General features: G+C 49.4%; 1 protein-coding gene across 5 annotated transcripts in view; it reads right to left on the bottom strand.

Moving 5' to 3' along the window:
• Nucleotides 1–17,898, bottom strand: part of LOC115084331 (ATP-binding cassette sub-family B member 5-like) — a 210,913-nt gene that overhangs the window by 108,653 nt on the left and 84,362 nt on the right. Inside the window, exon 2 of one of the 5 annotated variants that reach the window (XM_029589053.1) lies at nt 7,732–7,784. The exons of the other annotated variants lie outside the window; for them this stretch is intronic. The gene's annotated coding sequence lies outside the window, so the exon portion shown is untranslated. The remainder of the gene's footprint in view (nt 1–7,731; nt 7,785–17,898) is intronic. 5 annotated transcript variants of the gene reach the window in all.

The following is a 17,898-nucleotide window of genomic DNA, read 5'->3' as shown; positions in this document are numbered from 1 at the left end:
AACATTTTGGGGGGGTTTGGGAGGGTGGGGGAGGGTAAGGAATTGGTTTTTAAAGGGTTGGGGTGGGTTTAGGGGTTGTTTTGGTGTGCCGGTTTTCCCGCCCTCCCCCAAATAATTCCCGTGCCCTATTTAATGATACAATACAAATGCCCCTGACGATAAATCGGGGGCATTTGTATTGCATCGTGCACTCTAACGATTTAGAACGATTTTAAAATTATCTGATGATAATTTTAATCATTCAAAAACGATTCACATCCCTAATGGAAATAGGTGTGCAGAGTCCCCTAGGGCATCATGATTGGTTAGTCATGAGTCAGCTGGTAAAAATCCTGCAGCCCTTCAAGGATGCCATGGAGGAGCTGAGTTCCAGAAGTGCCACCTTGGCTGACATCATCCCTATAGTTAATTTTTTGGAGGAAACTTTGGAGGGCTTTAAACAGAAAGAGGGAATGACAGCAGAGTTGCTGCATTGTCTGGACGTTTTGCAGAAGCAGGTTGAAGAGAGATTAAGACCTTTAGCAAAAGACCACACATACATGCTCACCACAGTCTGTGATCCCCATGTGAAAGGGAAACTTGCCCTACAGTCCGATTGTCTCACATTTGTGAAGGACCTGCTGTTAGTAAAAGTCCGTGAACAGGAGCGCCATAGGCAGAGACAGATTAAGCATGAAGCAGAGGAGGAAACAGCGGGAAGTTCAGAGAGTAGTGCAAGCCCAAGCAGGAGCAGCACTCTGTCAGCGACAGCTAGTACTTCCTCCTCCACTTCAGTACGCCAAAGCCATGTTGCCCATAAACAAGCATCTGTTCTGAAACGGGCTAGAGTGAAAGATCTGGCAAGGACTCTCAGCCCACCCAAGCAAATGTCAATGCCACGGTATCTCACAGAGCCCATAGAGGACATGCAGACAGATCCCCTGGCATATTGGGCACACAAGTCCACTGTCTGGCCACACCTAGCCAAAGTGGCTCAGTGATATCTGTCATGTCCACCAACCGGTGTGCCTAGTGAACGTGTATTTTCAATGACAGGGGATATCATGAGCCCTCACCACTCAAGGCTGGCACCAGGGTTGATGGAAATGCTAGTGTTTTTGAAAATAAACATGCCTTTGCTTGAGTTTCCAAATTTTCCCTGTGAATGGCAAGATGAATAAAAGCAAGTTAAAGCCTTGCAGCAGCTCCAACTGCCTCATATGCTCCAAATAATATCAGCACATGTACCTGACCTCAACTGCTGTGCCTGTCTGTCCACTGTCCAGCCCTTACGTTACTATAAGGGCCTGACCTCAAACACTATGCCTGTCTGTCCACTGTCCAGCCCTTTCGTCACTACAAGGGCCTGACCCCAAACACTGTGTCTGTCTGTCCAGCCCTTACGTCACTACAAGGGCCTGACCCCAAACGCTGTGCCTGCCCGTCCAGCCCTTACGTCACTACAAGGGCCTGACCTCAAACACTATGCCTGTCTGTCCACTGTCCAGCCCTTTCATCACTACAAGGGCCTGACCCCAAACGCTGTGCCTGTCTGTCCAGCCCTTACGTCACTACAAGGGCCTGACCTCAAACGCTGTGCCTGCCCGTCCAGCCCTTACATCACTACAAGGGCCTGACCTCAAACACTATGCCTGTCTGTCCACTGTCCAGCCCTTTCATCACTACAAGGGCCTGACCCCAAACGCTGTGCCTGCCCATCCAGCCCTTACGTCACTACAAGGGCCTGAATTCAAACACTGTGCCTGTCTGAGTTTAGTTCTAGTATTTCTAATTTCAGTTTCATGTATTTGTGCATCACTTCTTTACAGAATATTCTTTTTCCTGTTTTGCAACATTTGGAATGTAAGAACATAAAAAGCTGACTTAAGATTTTTGTTTGGAGCTTGCATATTTCATATGCTCAATAGTTTTCGTGAACTTCATAAAATGGGCCATTTTCCCTAAATCTTTCTTAGGTGCCAACATTAATGTTTCTAGTACTATAGAAAACTGGTGGTAGTTGCACTCCAGTTCATCCTCTGTGTTCCCATAGTTTACAGAGGCACTGTGCAGGGTACAAAGTCAACATAGGTTGATATTGTAGATTTGGACTTGAATAGCACTTTTCTTATTTCTGAGAGCTCTTCAAGTTTCTTTGTCATCAGCTGAAGTGCATAAGCAGTTAATAGCTTCTGGTATTCACTACATGCCAACGGAACCACCACACTTTCAGGGCAAACCCATTCCAGGGAGCCCTTTCCTGCGCAAAGGAAAGGGAATTCTCCCCAGGTGTAGCCAGCATCTCTCTTAGTACCAATTGACCCATGTTGAACCAGAACCGCTATTCACATGGAAACCTTTTCCATGTCTCCACACTTTGAAGCCAACCCATTCCAGGGAGGCCTTTCCTACGCAAAGGAAAGGGAACTCTCCCGAGGTGTAACCAACCTATTTCTTAGTGCCCGTTGACCCATGTTGAACCAGAACCATTGTTCATATGGAAACCTCCTCCATGTCAACTCGCCACATTTTGAAGGCTCATGCTCCACTCTAGGGGCCAATCCATTCCAGGGAGCCCTTTCCTGTGCAAAGGAAAGGGATCTCTCCCCGGGTGTAGCCAGCCTATCTCTTAACACTCGCCGACCCATGTTGAGTTGCTTTTCACATGGAAACCTCCTCCAGGTCGACTCGCCACATTTTGAAGGCTCGTGATCCACTCTAGGGGCCAGCCCATTCCAGGGAGCCCTTTCCTGCACAAAGGAAAGGGAACTCTCCCTGGGTGTAGCCAGCCTATTTCTTAGTACCCGTTGACCCATGTTGAACCAGAACCACTGTTCACATGGAAACCTCCTCCACGTTGCCACACTTTGAAGGCTCATGCTCCACTCTAGGGGCCAACCCATTTCAGGGAGCCCTATCCTGCGCAAAGAAAGGGAACTCTCCCCGGGTGTAGCCAGCCCATTTCTTAGTGCCCGTTGACCAATGTTGAACCAAAACCATTGTTCACATGGAAACCTCCTCCACATCGACTCACCACACTTTGAAAGCTCGTGCTCCAATCTAGGGGCCAACCCATTCCAGGGAGCCCTTTCCTGCGCAAAGAAAGGGAACTCTCCCCGGGTGTAGCTAGCCTCTCTCTTAGTACCCATTGACCCATGTTGAACCAGAACTACTGTTCACATGGAAACCTCCTTCACATTGACTCACCACACTTTGAAGGCTCGTTTTCCACTCTAGGGACCAACCCATTCCAGGGAGCCCTCTTGCCACTCCTGGTACCCCTTTGCCCCTTTACAGTGCCTTAGGCTATTCATGCCACTTTGGTACCACTTTGCCACAGTCTAAGTACCTTGGAGCTCTTTTCTCATTCTGATGATTGCTCCCCAGAGGTTTCATCAGAATTGATAAGAAAATCCCAATTCTGCAGCCAAAAGTAGGCTGCAAATACTTCCCTCATTGACTTTAATGGCAAATGAAAAACGAATAAAACTAAAAAACAAATTAGTTTTTCCCCCTATGAAAGAAATGAAACACATTTGGGTCCCAGTGAAATGAAAAATGAATTGAAATGAATTGTTTCCTTCTGCACATCCCTAATAATCAATCACCGATGTCTGAGACTTGAGAAGTTGCTTGAATCGTTTGTGAGAGTCCAAAAATGATCCTAACTGAGAGGGATCATAAAAAATATATCTAGCGCCATTAATCTTCATATCACATTTAGGGCTGGATTCATCATTCTTCGCAGAATGATGAATCCTGTGAAAAAGGGGGCGGGGGGCATACCTGCGTAAAAGGTGTTGTTATTCGCCGCACTACTGCCGGCAATAATATTCCTTACATTATAGCCGGCAGCAGTGCCGTGGCCGACCCCTCCCCCTCCCCCTCCCCGCCCCGACTCCTCCCCTCCAGCTAATTTACATCCTATTGTAAGCAAAAAGGCTCTTTTCGCGTGCAATAGGGGTTTATCATGTGCATTAGGGCCCTAACGCAAGTGATAAACCTTTAGTAAATAACCCCTTTACATGGAAATCGAATAACTATCTGGGCACCCATCTGTCGTGCACGTAGACAAAGTGCTAGAAACGTCTTCTGTCATTGCTGTGTTACTTTAGATACATCTGGGTACATCCAGACTTTTTGGGTATTCCTATTACGAAGAAATAATTTCAAAATATTGTCCCAATCAGAAGTCAATACAGAGTTTACCAATAATGTACCCCTTTTCTCTATTTGAGCCTCTGAAGAAGTTTCCAGGAACTCTGATAGATTCAAAGATGCTGGCATAGAAGCATATACTGTAGGAGCTTGTTGATTTTCTCCTTCCCATCTTAGTTTCTGGAAGAAAATACACTTTAGAAATTGGTGGCAATGCTTCTGTTGAAATTGGTAATATTTCTTGTAAATAGCTCCTAAATTGTTCCCTCAGCGAGACCATTTTGCACTTTGGAAAATTTAAAACTCTTAGGTTTAGATATCTTGCAGCATTCCCTAAAATTTCCACTCTTCTAATTAAAGCTGTTTCACCTTGTATCAATCCACTCTGTACTGATTTTATTTGAATAAGTTTAGAGTCTATTTCTTCAGTTTTTTCTGTGTGCAAAGATACAACAGGATTTAAATTCTTGAACTGGGCTTGAGTGTCTTTTATAACGTGGTAAGCATTATTATTTAATTTTCTAATAAAGAAATAGCTTGCCACTGTGAGTCCAATATTACTACATTTGGTTTCACCAGTAAAGATTGTGTAATAAAAGTTACCAGTTGGACGGTTTGAGGATGTCCATCTTGGATCCGAGCCATTCCCACAGTCTCTCTCCCTTCTTCAGTGGCTTGCATACCACTTCGATCAAGTTCCAAGTCAGGGGTTAATCCTTCCATCTACGGGGTGGAGAATAACATTCCACCTTCAAAAGCAGATGCCACTTTGACTCCTGTGGGTCCCACCTTGGGGGTCCTCACCCCAAAGGACGCCATCCGTCCGAGGAGCACGCCCGGTCCCACAGTCGCGGCACACAACAGTGGGGAAGGTGTCGTCGGAGCTCCGGGACTCAACGATGTCTCTCATGAGTGGAGGAGTTTGCTCTGCCCCTTGCGCTCTCGCAGGATCCTTCGGAGCTTTGTCATCTGCAGGAGAGTAGAATTCAGCGCTACTCATCTGAACTAAGGTAGATTTTAGGGAGGCCGAGGCTCCTTCACTAACCCGTCCTTTTCTTTTAGTATGTGGCATAATAGGTAAATGTTCAATAGTAGCGAGCGATTCGGGAGCTGCTACTTCCACGTCCTCTCCTCACGATGCCATCTTGGAACTACCCCCTGCTTTGAAATATTTTATTGGTGTTTTTTAATTTTTTAAACATTTTTGTATGTTTTTAGTTATTGGATGTTCTATTCATCAGCTAATTTGACATATTTATTCTTTTTATTGGGATGACTGATATTTATATTTCTTGATTGTATTTGATGTTTAATGAGGAAGGGTGATGTTTTTTATTTTTCCATTGTTGCACTGCATACAGAGTCTGGTTTGTTGCAGTTTCCAGTTCAGTTTTTGTCTGCACGTTTCTATGTTACGCCCATTGGTCGCAGACAGCTGCGACCACTCTTGCTCACCTCCTTTTTCCCTGCACCATCAATCCTCGGAAGAATGGCGGCCTCCGGCGTGGGCACTGCCGACCGCCATCTTGTCTCTGGAATCACCTAAGGCACGCACGCAAGGGCCTCCTTTGTACATGTCATGGCAGGAACCTCGGGGGCGTTCCCTCCGGATGATGTCAACTTGCTGCTGTAAAGCTGACCGGCCCTTTGCTTCAACAAGTTAGCAATGAGTTCCCTCATTGCTGAATCCACTCCATTCTTGGACTTCCAGTTCCAGATTCCTCTCTTGACGTGTAGATGCTCTGGGTAACCACTCCTCGGGGGCCCTTCCGCATTCCTGGTTATCCGCTCCACGGAGGGCCTTCCTGCCTTGGACTTCTACCTGACCCACTTCTCGGGACACTCTCCTGGAACTACCTCTTTTACTAAACACTTCAATGATACTAGCTTTACTGAAGGTTCTCTGCGGTGTACCCCATGCCTCGGGCCACTACCATTCCTCTTCAGTAGAAGTTGTTCCAGTACACCCTGTGCTGCAGGGTATTGTCGCACCAGCTACAGGATTCTCTTCTGGGTTCCGGCACCTCAGACTATCTCTTCATCATCTACAGTACAGACATCCTCGGCGTACCCCACTCTGCGGGCCACTACCGGATCTTCACATCAGTGGTTACACCCTGGGTATACCCCACTGCTCAGAACTGTACTTATTTGCATCTGCCGCTCTGCTTTTCCTTCCTTCATAATAAAGTCTCTATCATACAGCTGTGTCCTACATCACTAAGACCGTGCCTACCGACTGTGAGGCTCCCAGGGCTCCTCCCTGTGGGCAGATACACCTCTCATCTTGGCCCAGGGTTCACATCCTTACCAAAACATAACATTCTGTTTATACTATATGATCTCTTTTTTCTTTATTTGATGAGGATCTGTCTAGGTTCTGCATATGTAAACAAGGTGAGGTGTTTTGCTAGCATGTAGTCTCTGTGTAGGGATATATAGCAGCCTCACTTATTCTGTTTTTCTAATAGGAGGTACATTGATGATTTAGGGCCTGATGTATTATTTGAGTGTTGCCTTTTCATGGGTAGGGTTGTTACAGTTTGAGTCTGGCAGTTAGTGTGTTATGGTATGACAGATTTGCTGTAGGTTCTGAGTACATTTTTTGCAGGGATTTGAATTATTACACAATGTTACTGAGGTGTGCTAATGTCTTCCTCTTACAGTGGGTGGTCACCAGAATCTGAATATTATTTTTCTGTGGTGAGAAGTAAGGGGACATCTCTCGTTCTGCTCTGCATCCTTTGTGGAGGGAGCATCTCTAAACATAGGGTACTGTAGAACTTGAGGTGCAGGGTTTATATTGGGATTCTGTCCTATCCTGTTTAGCTCCCAGACTTCACTCCCAAAAGAGGAACTTTATTGATTGATGCTCTTAACAGTAGTTTTACTAGACATTTGAAACTGGCTAGGGGTATCTTTGTTGCATAGAAGTCCTTCTGTCTAGAGATGCCACTGACAAACATGCCCAGCACTTTTTGCTAATGATGCAAAATGTTTGTAGCTGGGCCTCCTGCTTCATGAGCACTGATGTTCGGTCTCTGTATGGTCGGAGGTAAGAGGTGGATGTGGAGAAAGCCATGGGCCCCTTCTAGGATCAAACTAACTAGATTGTTTCCTTGACAGAGGTCATATAGGATGACTCCTTGATGACAGCTACATGGCAATGTAGAGTAGAGATCATTTAAAATTTAATATTTAAAATTGCAATGTTTAATTATGCATTTTTACACAATTATTCTGGGGAGAGGGAAAGCTGTTGATCATGATGAGTTAATTATCAAAATCTCAGGGGAGGGAAGGGAATTGCTTATGGGCCTGTGCCCCAGATTTTTTAGGTATTTAGCAACATCTCTGAACAGAGTAATCATATGGTCAGATAATCCACAAAGATTCCTGTTCAAGCCCTACCAAATATGCTCTACAAAACAATCATAATGCTTTCATAGCCCACAGACATGTGCTTTGAAGAATACAATTTTTATATTCCAAAAGCTTTGCTCCATGTAACATCTGTGCCCTCTGTCCCTGCTACACACATATGTGAAGTGGCATTTCATGTGCATCTATGCAAGCTTTTGAACATCTACTCACTTGCCTACTTGCTTAGGGTGGGTGGGTTTTCATCATATCAGCCACACCTCAAACTGAACAGGGAAAGAGGAGGAAGTTAGTCACAGATTTTGAAGGCATCCTACTCTGTGCAATCTGTTATGTTACCAATCAGTGCATTGTTCTGACTGATTATAAGAACACAAGAACATAAGATATGCCATATTGGATCAGTCCAAGGGTCCATTAAGCTCAATATACTGTTTTCAACAGTGGCCAATCCAAATCACAAGTACCTGGCAAGTACCCAAACATTAAATATATCACATGCTACTAATGCTGACAACTAACAGTGGCTATTCCGTACTGATTAATAGCAGTTTATGGACTTCTCCAGGAATGTATCCAAACCATTTTTAAACCCAGCTACACTAGCTGCCTTAACCACATCCTCTGGCAATAAATTGTGCATTGAGTGAAAAAGAATGTTCTCCAATTTGTTTTAAATGTGCTACTTGCTAACTTCATGGAATGCCCCTTAGTCTTTGTATTATCCGAAAGAGCAAATAACCAATTCACATTTACCCGTTAAAGTTCTTTCATTATTTTATAGATCACTATCATATCCCCCCTCAGCCGTCTCTTCTCCAAGCTGAACAGTCCTAAACTCTTTAGCCTTTTCTCATAGGGGAGCCGTGCCATGCACTTGATCAATTTGGTCACCCTTCTCTGTAATTTCTCCAGTGGAACTATATCATTTTTTAGATGTGTCAAACAGAATTACACACAATATTCGAAGTGCGGTCTCACCATGGAGTGATACAAAGACATTGTGACATCCTCCGTTTCATTTGCTATTCCCTTCATAGTAATTCTTAATATTCTGTTTGCTTTTTTGACCACAACAGCATACTGAGCCAACAATTTCAATGTAATATCAACTATGATGCCCAGATATTTTTCCTGGATGATAATTTCTAATATAGAAACTAACATCATGTAACTACATCATGGGTTATTTTTCCCTACATCTTCCACATGTCCACATTATATTTCATCTGCCATATGGATGCCCAATCTTCCAGTCTCGCAAGGTCCTCCTGCAATTTATCAAAATCCACTTGTGATTAACTACTCTGAATAATTTTATGTCATCTGCAAATCTGAACACCTCACTCAACATACCCCTTTGCAGGTCATTTATAAATATATTAAAAAGCACCAGTCCAAGTACAGATCCCTGAGGCACTACACTGTTTACCTTTTACCATTGTGAAAACAAACCATTTAAAACTACTCTCTGTTTACTGCCTTTTAACCATTTTATAATCCACAAAAGGACATTGCCTCCTATGCCATGAATTTTTACTTTTCTTAGAAGCCTCTCATGAGGGACTTTGTCAAACACCTTCTGAAAATCCAAATACTCCACATCTACAGGTTGACCTTTATTCACATGTTTATTCAGCCCTTCAAAAAAATGTAGCAGATTTGTGAGGCAAGACTTCCCTTTGGTAAATCCATGCTGGCTATGTCCCATTAAACCACGTCTATCTATATGTTCTGTGATTTTATTCTTTATAATAGCTTCCACGATTTTTCCCAGCACTGAAGTCAGGCTCACCGGTCTATGGTTTCCCGGATCACCCCGGAGCCCTTTTTAAATATCGAGGTTACATTGGCCACCTTCCAGTCTTCCGTACAACGGATGAAATTGATTATAATAGGTCTGAAATTTAATTTTTAAGTTCTTTCAGAATCCTGGGGTGTATATCATCTGGTCCAGGTGATTTGCTACTCTTTAATTTGTCAATGTGGCCTACTACACCTTCCAGGTTCACCGTGATTTGGTTCAATTCATCTGAATCATCACCCTTGAAATCTGTTTCCAGAATGCGTATCTCCCCAACATCCTAATCAGTAAACACCAAAGCAAAGAATTAATTTACACTTTTCCCTAAGTGCCCCCTTAACCCCTTGATCATCTAACGGTCTAACTAACTCCCTTGCAGGCTTCCTGATTTAAAAAATATTTTATTATGAGTTTTTGTCTCTGTGGCCAAGTTCTTTTCAAATTCTCTCTTAACCTGTCTTATTAGTGTTTTACATTTAAGTTGCCAATGCTTATGCTTTTTCCTATTTTCTTTAGATGGATCTTTCTTCCAATTTTTGAAGGAAGGGGTTTTTTTTGGCTAAAAAAGCCTCTTTCACCTCACCTTTTAACCATGCCAGCATTGCTTGGAGTTCCTTCCAGGTTTTTAATGCATGGAATCTATCTGGTCTGTGCTTCATTTCTGGTCTAATTAATTGAAGGTGAATACATTTTTGGATCCTTATATTTGGGGTATGTATATAATTTCTCATTGATTAATTAAAGTCATTTGGTGGCTGTGTTATTATAGATATGAGGAAATAAAGGTAAAAACATGGAAGCAAATATTTAAATCCCCTTCAATGGAAAAAGTGATCCAGCTAAAGTAAACTAGATCAGTTATCCAGGGTATTCACTGGGATAAACGTTCTGCTGAATATTGCTGGAGATTATTATCCAGGCAAACCCACTGGAATAACTTTGAAACCTAACCAGCTATCTTTGAATATCACCAGTTAAGTTGCCAAGTTATCTGAATAGGTTTACTTCATATTTATTAAATTTCCACAAATATGAAGCTAATATCCAAACAATAAGTCAATGAAGAAAAACAGGCAAATCTATCAGAAAGTAGTCTAGAGACCCTCAGCAGTAGCATTAGCATCACAAATGGCAATTTTTGCATCCACAAGTAATTTCAGTTGTTTAGGGTCAACAAAGATACAATGGGGGTCGATTTTAAAAGGAGCACGCACATCCATGTGCATGCGGTTCCCGGTGCACACACATGGCTTAACCCTAACCCAATTAAGGAGCGGACTGGGAGGGAACTTTCCTATCTCCTCTTCTATTTACCCTTCCTACCTTCTATTTACCCTTCCTACCTCTTCTCCTCTCACCCCCCAACCACTAACCTAACCCTAACTATCCCCATTTATTTTGTTTTTTCACTTACTGCTCTGTCGGAGCAGAAGCAATGCCAGCCAGCGCGTGTTTTCCCAGGACAACAGCTAATGGAGCTGTCCCGGCCCGCCCCCCACCATGCCTCTCCCCCCCCCCCCCCCCCCCTCCCCGGTCCACCCCTTTTGACAGGCTGGCACTTGTGCGCATATCGGGGTTTACGCGTGTCGCTGGGCCTGTTGTAAAATGTGCGTGGTGCACGCAAGGCCCAGCCATGTGCATAAACTCCAAAACGTACGCGTATGGGCCTTTGAAAATTTACCTGATTGTACATTCTCAAGTTTCACCAAACATTTACAAGGAAAGTGAAGAAAAAATTCACTTCCCATAGCAAGCACATCCTATGTAACTGCAGGAATGCTTGCATCTTGTTTGATTTTCAAAAGAAACATCAGGAAAAAAAATATTTTGACCCATAAACATAACATCCTAATTTCTACAGAAAAGCCACATAACATAATTTTTATCAGATTTGAAGACAAAAGACATTAACAGGATGGCCCTAGTTTCTATTTCATTCTGACAGTTCTCAAGAAAGACAGTCAATTCCAAGGTATATATATTGATCTGATTTTTCGCAGTGTCTAGCTAAACTTCAGAATTTGCAACACATTTCTTCTGAGACAGATAATAGATTTTATTTAAAGGAGGAAGAGACTCTGAAGAAATCTTCAACACATTGGTGATATAACTCTTAAACAGTTTCTTGGAGAGACTCGTACCTGCAGTCCCCTGATTCAGCCCGGAACACAGCTGAGAGGCCCACGTGAACGTGAGGGGAGGAGCCGGAGCGCATTGAAAATCGGCGCGGCAGAGCTGATACAGGCGAGAGACTCGTACCTGCAGTCCCCTGATTCAGCCCGGAACACAGCTGAGAGGCCCACGTGAACGTGAGGGGAGGAGCCGGAGCGCATTGAAAATCGGCGCGGCAGAGCTGATACAGGCGAGAGACTCGTACCTGCAGTCCCCTGATTCAGCCCGGAACACAGCTGAGAGGCCCACGTGAACGTGAGGGGAGGAGCCGGAGCGCATTGAAAATCGGAGCGGCAGCGGCGCCCCACCGCCGCCGGCGGTGGGGCGCCGCTGCCGCTCTGAAAGAAAATTATTACTTACCTGCTAATTTTCGTTCCTGTAGTACCATGGATCAGTCCAGACAGTGGGTTATGTCCCCAATCCAGCAGATGGAGTCAGCCCAAAGCTTCGAGGGGGCGTCACCATAAATACTACTACCCCCTCTGCAGGAGTTCAGTATCGAGTATATCAAAGCCCGAGTAAACCGAAACCCCCTGCTTGGATCAAGTTGAAACAGGACGGCAACAATAAGCCGCTGAGTGATAACTTAGTAAACTGAAAAACCGACCCACCAACGGGTGGGCGGACACGAACATAGCGTGTCAACCTCCAAGGGAGTAAAACAGTGACAGAGGGAAAACTGGAAACACGTAACAACAAACAACAGCAGTAAGTGCACTACTGTAAAAGGAGACACAGCTGAACAGACTCAGCATCCACATACAGCCGAGCAGGAGTAGGCCCTAGGACCCAAATGCGGTGGGCGTCTGGACTGATCCATGGTACTACAGGAACGAAAATTAGCAGGTAAGTAATAATTTTCTTTTCCCTGTACGTACCTGGATCAGTCCAGACAGTGGGATGTACCCAAGCTTCCCTAACCCGGGTGGGATCCTGCGAGGCCTGCTCGTAGGACCTGTTCGCCAAAATGTCCCTGGACGGACGAGGCGAGATGTAGTCTATAGTGTCTCGAGAACGTGTGCAACGATTTCCAGGTGGCCGCTCTACAGATTTCTTGCGAAGACACCGAGCGGCTCTCTGCCCAGGAGGCCGCCTGAGCGCGTGTAGAGTGTGCTACGATGCCGGGTGGGGGAGTCCGCCCCACCCCAATATAGGAGGCGGCAATGCCGGCCTTCAGCCATCTGGCAATGGTCGTCTTCGAAGCCTGAGATCCCTTGCGGGGACCGGATCAAAGGACGAAGAGATGGTCAGAAGTCCGGAAATCATTCGTAGCCTCCAGGTAGAGCCTCAGGGTGCGCTTGACGTCAAGGAGACGAAGAGACCGCGGCTCCAACGAAGAGAACGATGGGAGTTCCACCGTCTGATTCACGTGGAACGCAGACACCACCTTCGGAAGGAAGGAGGGGACAGTGCGAAGTGAAACACCCGAATCGGAGAACCTGAGATAAGGTTCCCTACACGACAGGGCCTGCAGCTCCGAAATACGCCGAGCGGAGCAGATGGCCACTAGGAACACCGCCTTGAGGGTGAGATCCTTGATCGTCGCATTCCGCAGCGGTTCAAACGGAGGTCCTGACATAGAGCGTAGTACCAGATTGAGACTCCACGAGGGACAAGGATCGCGCAGTGGAGGCCGCAAATGCTTGACCCCCTTGAGGAAACGGGCGATGTCCGGGTGTCGCCACAGAGATCCTCCGTCACGCAGGAGAGAGCCAAGAGCGGCCACTTGAACCCGAAGCGAGTTGTAAGCGAGCCCCTTGTCCACCCTTGCTTGCAGGAACTGGAGGATCTGAGGAACAGACGCTTCCGAGGGTCTTGTGTTCAGGCCGGTACACCACAGCTCGAACACCTTCCAGACCCGCACATAGGCCACCGACGTCGAGGTCTTCCGAGACCGCAGCAGCGTGGATACTACCGCCTCCGGGTATCCCCGTCGTCGAAGGCGACGCCTCTCAAAAGCCAGGCCGCAAGACAGAAGAGTTCTGCCTGGTCGAAAAATACTGGTCCCTGGTGGAGGAGGCGGGGAAGATGTCCCAACCGTATGGGCCCGTCGATTACTAGGTGGAGAAGGTCCGCGAACCAAGGACGTCTCGGCCACTCTGGCGCGACGAAGATGACAGTCCCCCGATGAACCTCTATCCGTCGTAGTAGCCTTCCCACCAGTGGCCACGGGGGGAACGCGTATAGAAGTAGCTCGGCCGGCCACGGGAGCGCTAGGGCATCGACGCCCTCCGCCCCCCGTTCTCTCCGGCGACTGAAGAAACGAGGCGCCTTGGTGTTTTGAGCGGATGCCATAAGATCCAGGTGGGGGGGACCCCACCGCCGAACGATCAGCTGCATGGCCTCGTCGGAGAGGGCCCACTCTCCGGGATCCAGGAGCTGGCGACTGAGGAAATCTGCCTGGACGTTGTCCACTCCCGCTATGTGCGAGGCCGCCAGGCGGGCCAGGTGCCGTTCCGCCCACTGCATCAACATCTCTGCCTCGAGCGCGACCTGCGGACTGCGGGTTCCGCCCTGTCGGTTGATATAGGCCACCGTGGTCGCGTTGTCCGACAAGACTCTGACTTCCCGATTCCGAAGGAGTGGCAGGAAGTGAAGAAGAGCCAGCCTGACCGCTCGGGTCTCCAGACGATTGATGGACCACGTCGACTCCTCCGCGGACCACGTCCCCTGCGTGGCGCTGCGGTCGCAGACTGCCCCCCAGCCTACGAGACTGGCGTCGGTGGTTACCACTACCCAATTTGGTAGATCGAGGGACATGCCTCGAGCCAGATTCTCCGGGACCATCCACCAGTCCAGGCTGCTCCGTGCAAACTGGGGCAGCGGGAGTATCACCTGGTAGTCCTGCGAAAGTGGTTTCCAGCGGGATAGAAGTGCCCTTTGTAGCGGCCGGAGGCGCGCAAAGGCCCAGGGAACCATGTCGATGGTGGAACCCATCACCCCCAGGAGCTGTAGATAGTCCCAGGAAGTGGGCGCTGGTAATGCAGAGAACCGCTGTATGTGCTCCCGCAGGGCGTGCGCCTTGTCCTGCCGCAGAAAAACCGCCCCCAGACGGGTGTCGAAGGTCGCCCCCAAGAAATCCAAGCGCTGCGAAGGCACGAGGGAGCTCTTGGAGAAGTTCACCCACCCATCCCAGGGACTGCAGAAACTCTATCACCCTGGCCACTGCCGCCTGGCCATGCCGGAAGGACTTCGCCCGTATGAGCCAGTCGTCCAAGTAAGGATGAACTAGAATACCCTCCTTCCGAAGGGCAGCCGCCACAACTACCATGATCTTGGTGAAGGTACGTGGGGCCGTTGCTAGGCCGAACGGAAGCGCCACGAATTGGAAATGCTGGTCCAGAATCTTGAACCGGAGAAGGCGATGGTGTTCTTGGCGAATGGGGATATGAAGGTAGGCCTCCGTCAGATCCAAGGAGGCCAAAAACTCCCCTCGGTGTACCGCCGCGATCACCGAACGCAGCGTTTCCATGCGGAACCGGATCACTCTGAGGGATTTGTTGACTTCCTTCAAGTCCAGTATGGGGCGGAAGGAGCCGTCTTTCTTTGGTACCACGAAGTAGATGGAATAGTGGCCCGAGCCCACCTCTCCGGAGGGTACGGGCACAATGGCGCCTATCTCCCACAGTCTGTCCAGCGTCGCCTGCACCGCCTCTCGCTTGATGGCCGAGCCGCAGGGCGAGAAGATGAATCGACCCTTCGGAGCGCGGACAAGTTCCAAAGCGTAGCCGCGTCCTATGGTGTCCAAGACCCACTGATCCGAGGTGATCCGTGCCCACTCCTCGTAAAAGAACGCCAGCCGCCCCCCAATCTTGGGGACGGCGGAGTGGGCGAGCTGAACATCATTGAGAGGACTTGGGCGAAGGTTGTCCCGCCGTGGAAGCGGGGCGCGCGGGGCGGCGCCCGCGAAAGGAGCGAGACCAGGGCTGAGACCTGGGGGCAGAGGGCCGAGCCGCCGCCGGCCTATAACTCCTATAGCGCCTTTGCGCTCTGGCTCTGGTCCGGGAGGACGAAAACGCCCTGCTGGAGCGATATCTGTCTTCCGGCAGGCGATGGACCGCGTTTTCCCCCAGAGACTTGATAATCTGGTCCAGATCCTCGCCGAACAGGAACTTACCCCTGAATGGCAGGGAACCCAGACTTGACTTGGAGGACGTGTCCGCCGCCCAGTTGCGGAGCCATAGAAGTCGACGCGCCGCCACCACCGAGGCCATGGAGCGGGCAAGGACCCGAAACAGATCATAGGAAGCGTCTGCCCCGTATGCCACCGCAGCTTCCAGTCTATCCGCCTGGGCGGCTTCTTCGGGTGGCAACACCTGAGACGTGAGCAGTAGCTGCACCCAGAGAAGACTGGCCCGCTGGGCAAGCGAGCTGCACATCGCAGCCCGCAGCCCCACTGCGGAGACCTCGAAGACCCGCTTGAGGAAGACTTCCAACTTGCGATCCTGCGTATCCCTTAACGCTGCTCCACCTGTCACCGGAATGGTCGTCCTCTTCGTGACCGCCGACACCGCGGAGTCCACTCTGGGTACCTTGATGAGCTCCAGAAAATCTTCCGGCAGCGGATATAGCCGTTCCATGGCGCGGCTACCCTTCAGAGCGGCTTCCGGGGCATCCCATTCCCTGGTGAGCAACTGCAGGAACGACTCATGAATGGGAAAAGCCCGAGCCCTCGGGCGAAGGGCTGCCAGCACCGGGTCTCCCTTCTTCGAGGAGGTGACTACAGCGGGCGCGACGGGAGCTGGCGGGTCCGGCGGGGGATCAAGGTCCAATCCCTGAATGATCTGTGGGATCAGGTCATCCAGCTCGTCCCGCTGGAAGAGGCGCAGGGTGCGTGGGTCCTCACCCTCTGAAGTGGAGTCCCCTTGGCCCGCCGCCGCGGGGTCCGACCCAGGGGAGGCTGGTGGCGACCCAGGCCCCCCCGAGCCCACGGGGAGCCGTGGTTGGCTGGGGAGCTGTGGGGCCCCCACTCCCGCCGGGGCGGGGGGGGCCGGATAGGCGGACGAAGGTCGCGGGAGCTTGGGTGGTGGCGGATCCGCGGGCGCAGCCAGGTCCTGCAGGTAGGCTGTATGCATCAGCCGTATGAACTCCGGCGAAAACCCCGGCCTAGTCGGGGGGGCCTCCGCGGGTGGGGGCCCCGAGGGACCCTGCCCCCGCGGGCCTTCCTCCGGGTCTGTCTCCGGTACTAACCTCGGGGGAGAGCCCTCTGAAGCCACCTCGTCCCCCCGCGCTGCCTGGGCTCCTTCAGGACGCAGCGTATGTAAGATGGCCGCCGTTCCCGCCAGGAATGGGGGAGGGGCCGGCCCACGCCGCCCGGGCAAGGCTGTCATGGAGGCCCGATGCGTGAGGGACCGAGAGGTGCCTTCTCCTCTGGGAAGGCACCGAGCACAAATTCCCTCCCTTGAAACGCGCGATCCAGGTTCCCCACAGGCCGAGCAACGCGCCGGCCGCGGCATCTGGAGCGCAAGGGAAACAGCCCCCGACAGCCCAGAACGCCTTGAAAAACCCGGGGGGGGGCCGCGAAACGGATCGCCGCTGCGGGGGGGCCCGGGTGGCCTGCGCTACCCGCCGAAGACAGAAACGGCGCCGCGGGGGGGCCTTCCTGGCCGCACGACCCGCCGGTGATAAGCAGCCCTCTCCCCGGTGCAGCCCACGTGGAGCCGCAAAATGGCCGCGGGAGAGGGTGAAGACGCGAGGAGGCCGGAGCACCGGCAGCCGCGTGTAACCTAGCTGCAAGGGAAGAAGAAGAAAATCACACTTACCCCGCAGCAGCCACGGACAGCGCCGGTAAATAGAGAAAGGGAGAGACAGAGAACAATACAGAAGCCACGCCTCCCCAATCAATCAATTAACTTAATTAATTTTTTTTTTTTTTTTTTTGTAACACAACTTGATCCAACCAAACAAACCTACAAACAATAAAGCCTCCAACCAAGGGAAGCAAAAGAACAAAGGAAAAAGAGAATCGGGAGCAAGCCCAGATTCCACTACTCGCATCTGCTGGAGTCAGAAGATACTGAACTCCTGCAGAGGGGGTAGTAGTATTTATGGTGACGCCCCCTCGAAGCTTTGGGCTGACTCCATCTGCTGGATTGGGGACATAACCCACTGTCTGGACTGATCCAGGTACGTACAGGGAACAAAGCCGTGCGCACCCAAGGGGTGCGCATGGCTTTGTCCGGCTTAGTCCGGAGCAGGCCGAGCAGGGGAAGAAGGCCCGATCTTGATGGCTGAGCCTTTTGGACGCAAACAACACCGGTAAATCCCTATTTTCAATTATTTTGTTTCCTGATTAACAATGCCTGCTAAACGTAAAGGGAAGGTAAGGGTATTTCCCACTGAGCCCTTACCCCCCCTGTTGCAATTGGAAATAGACAGATTTATGCAACAATTAGATTTAAAGG

This window comes from Rhinatrema bivittatum, chromosome 2, assembly GCF_901001135.1.
Source record: "Rhinatrema bivittatum chromosome 2, aRhiBiv1.1, whole genome shotgun sequence".
Classification (NCBI taxonomy): domain Eukaryota; kingdom Metazoa; phylum Chordata; class Amphibia; order Gymnophiona; family Rhinatrematidae; genus Rhinatrema; species Rhinatrema bivittatum.
Note: the sequence above shows the minus strand (reverse complement) of the source record. Positions and strands in the feature narration are given on the sequence as shown.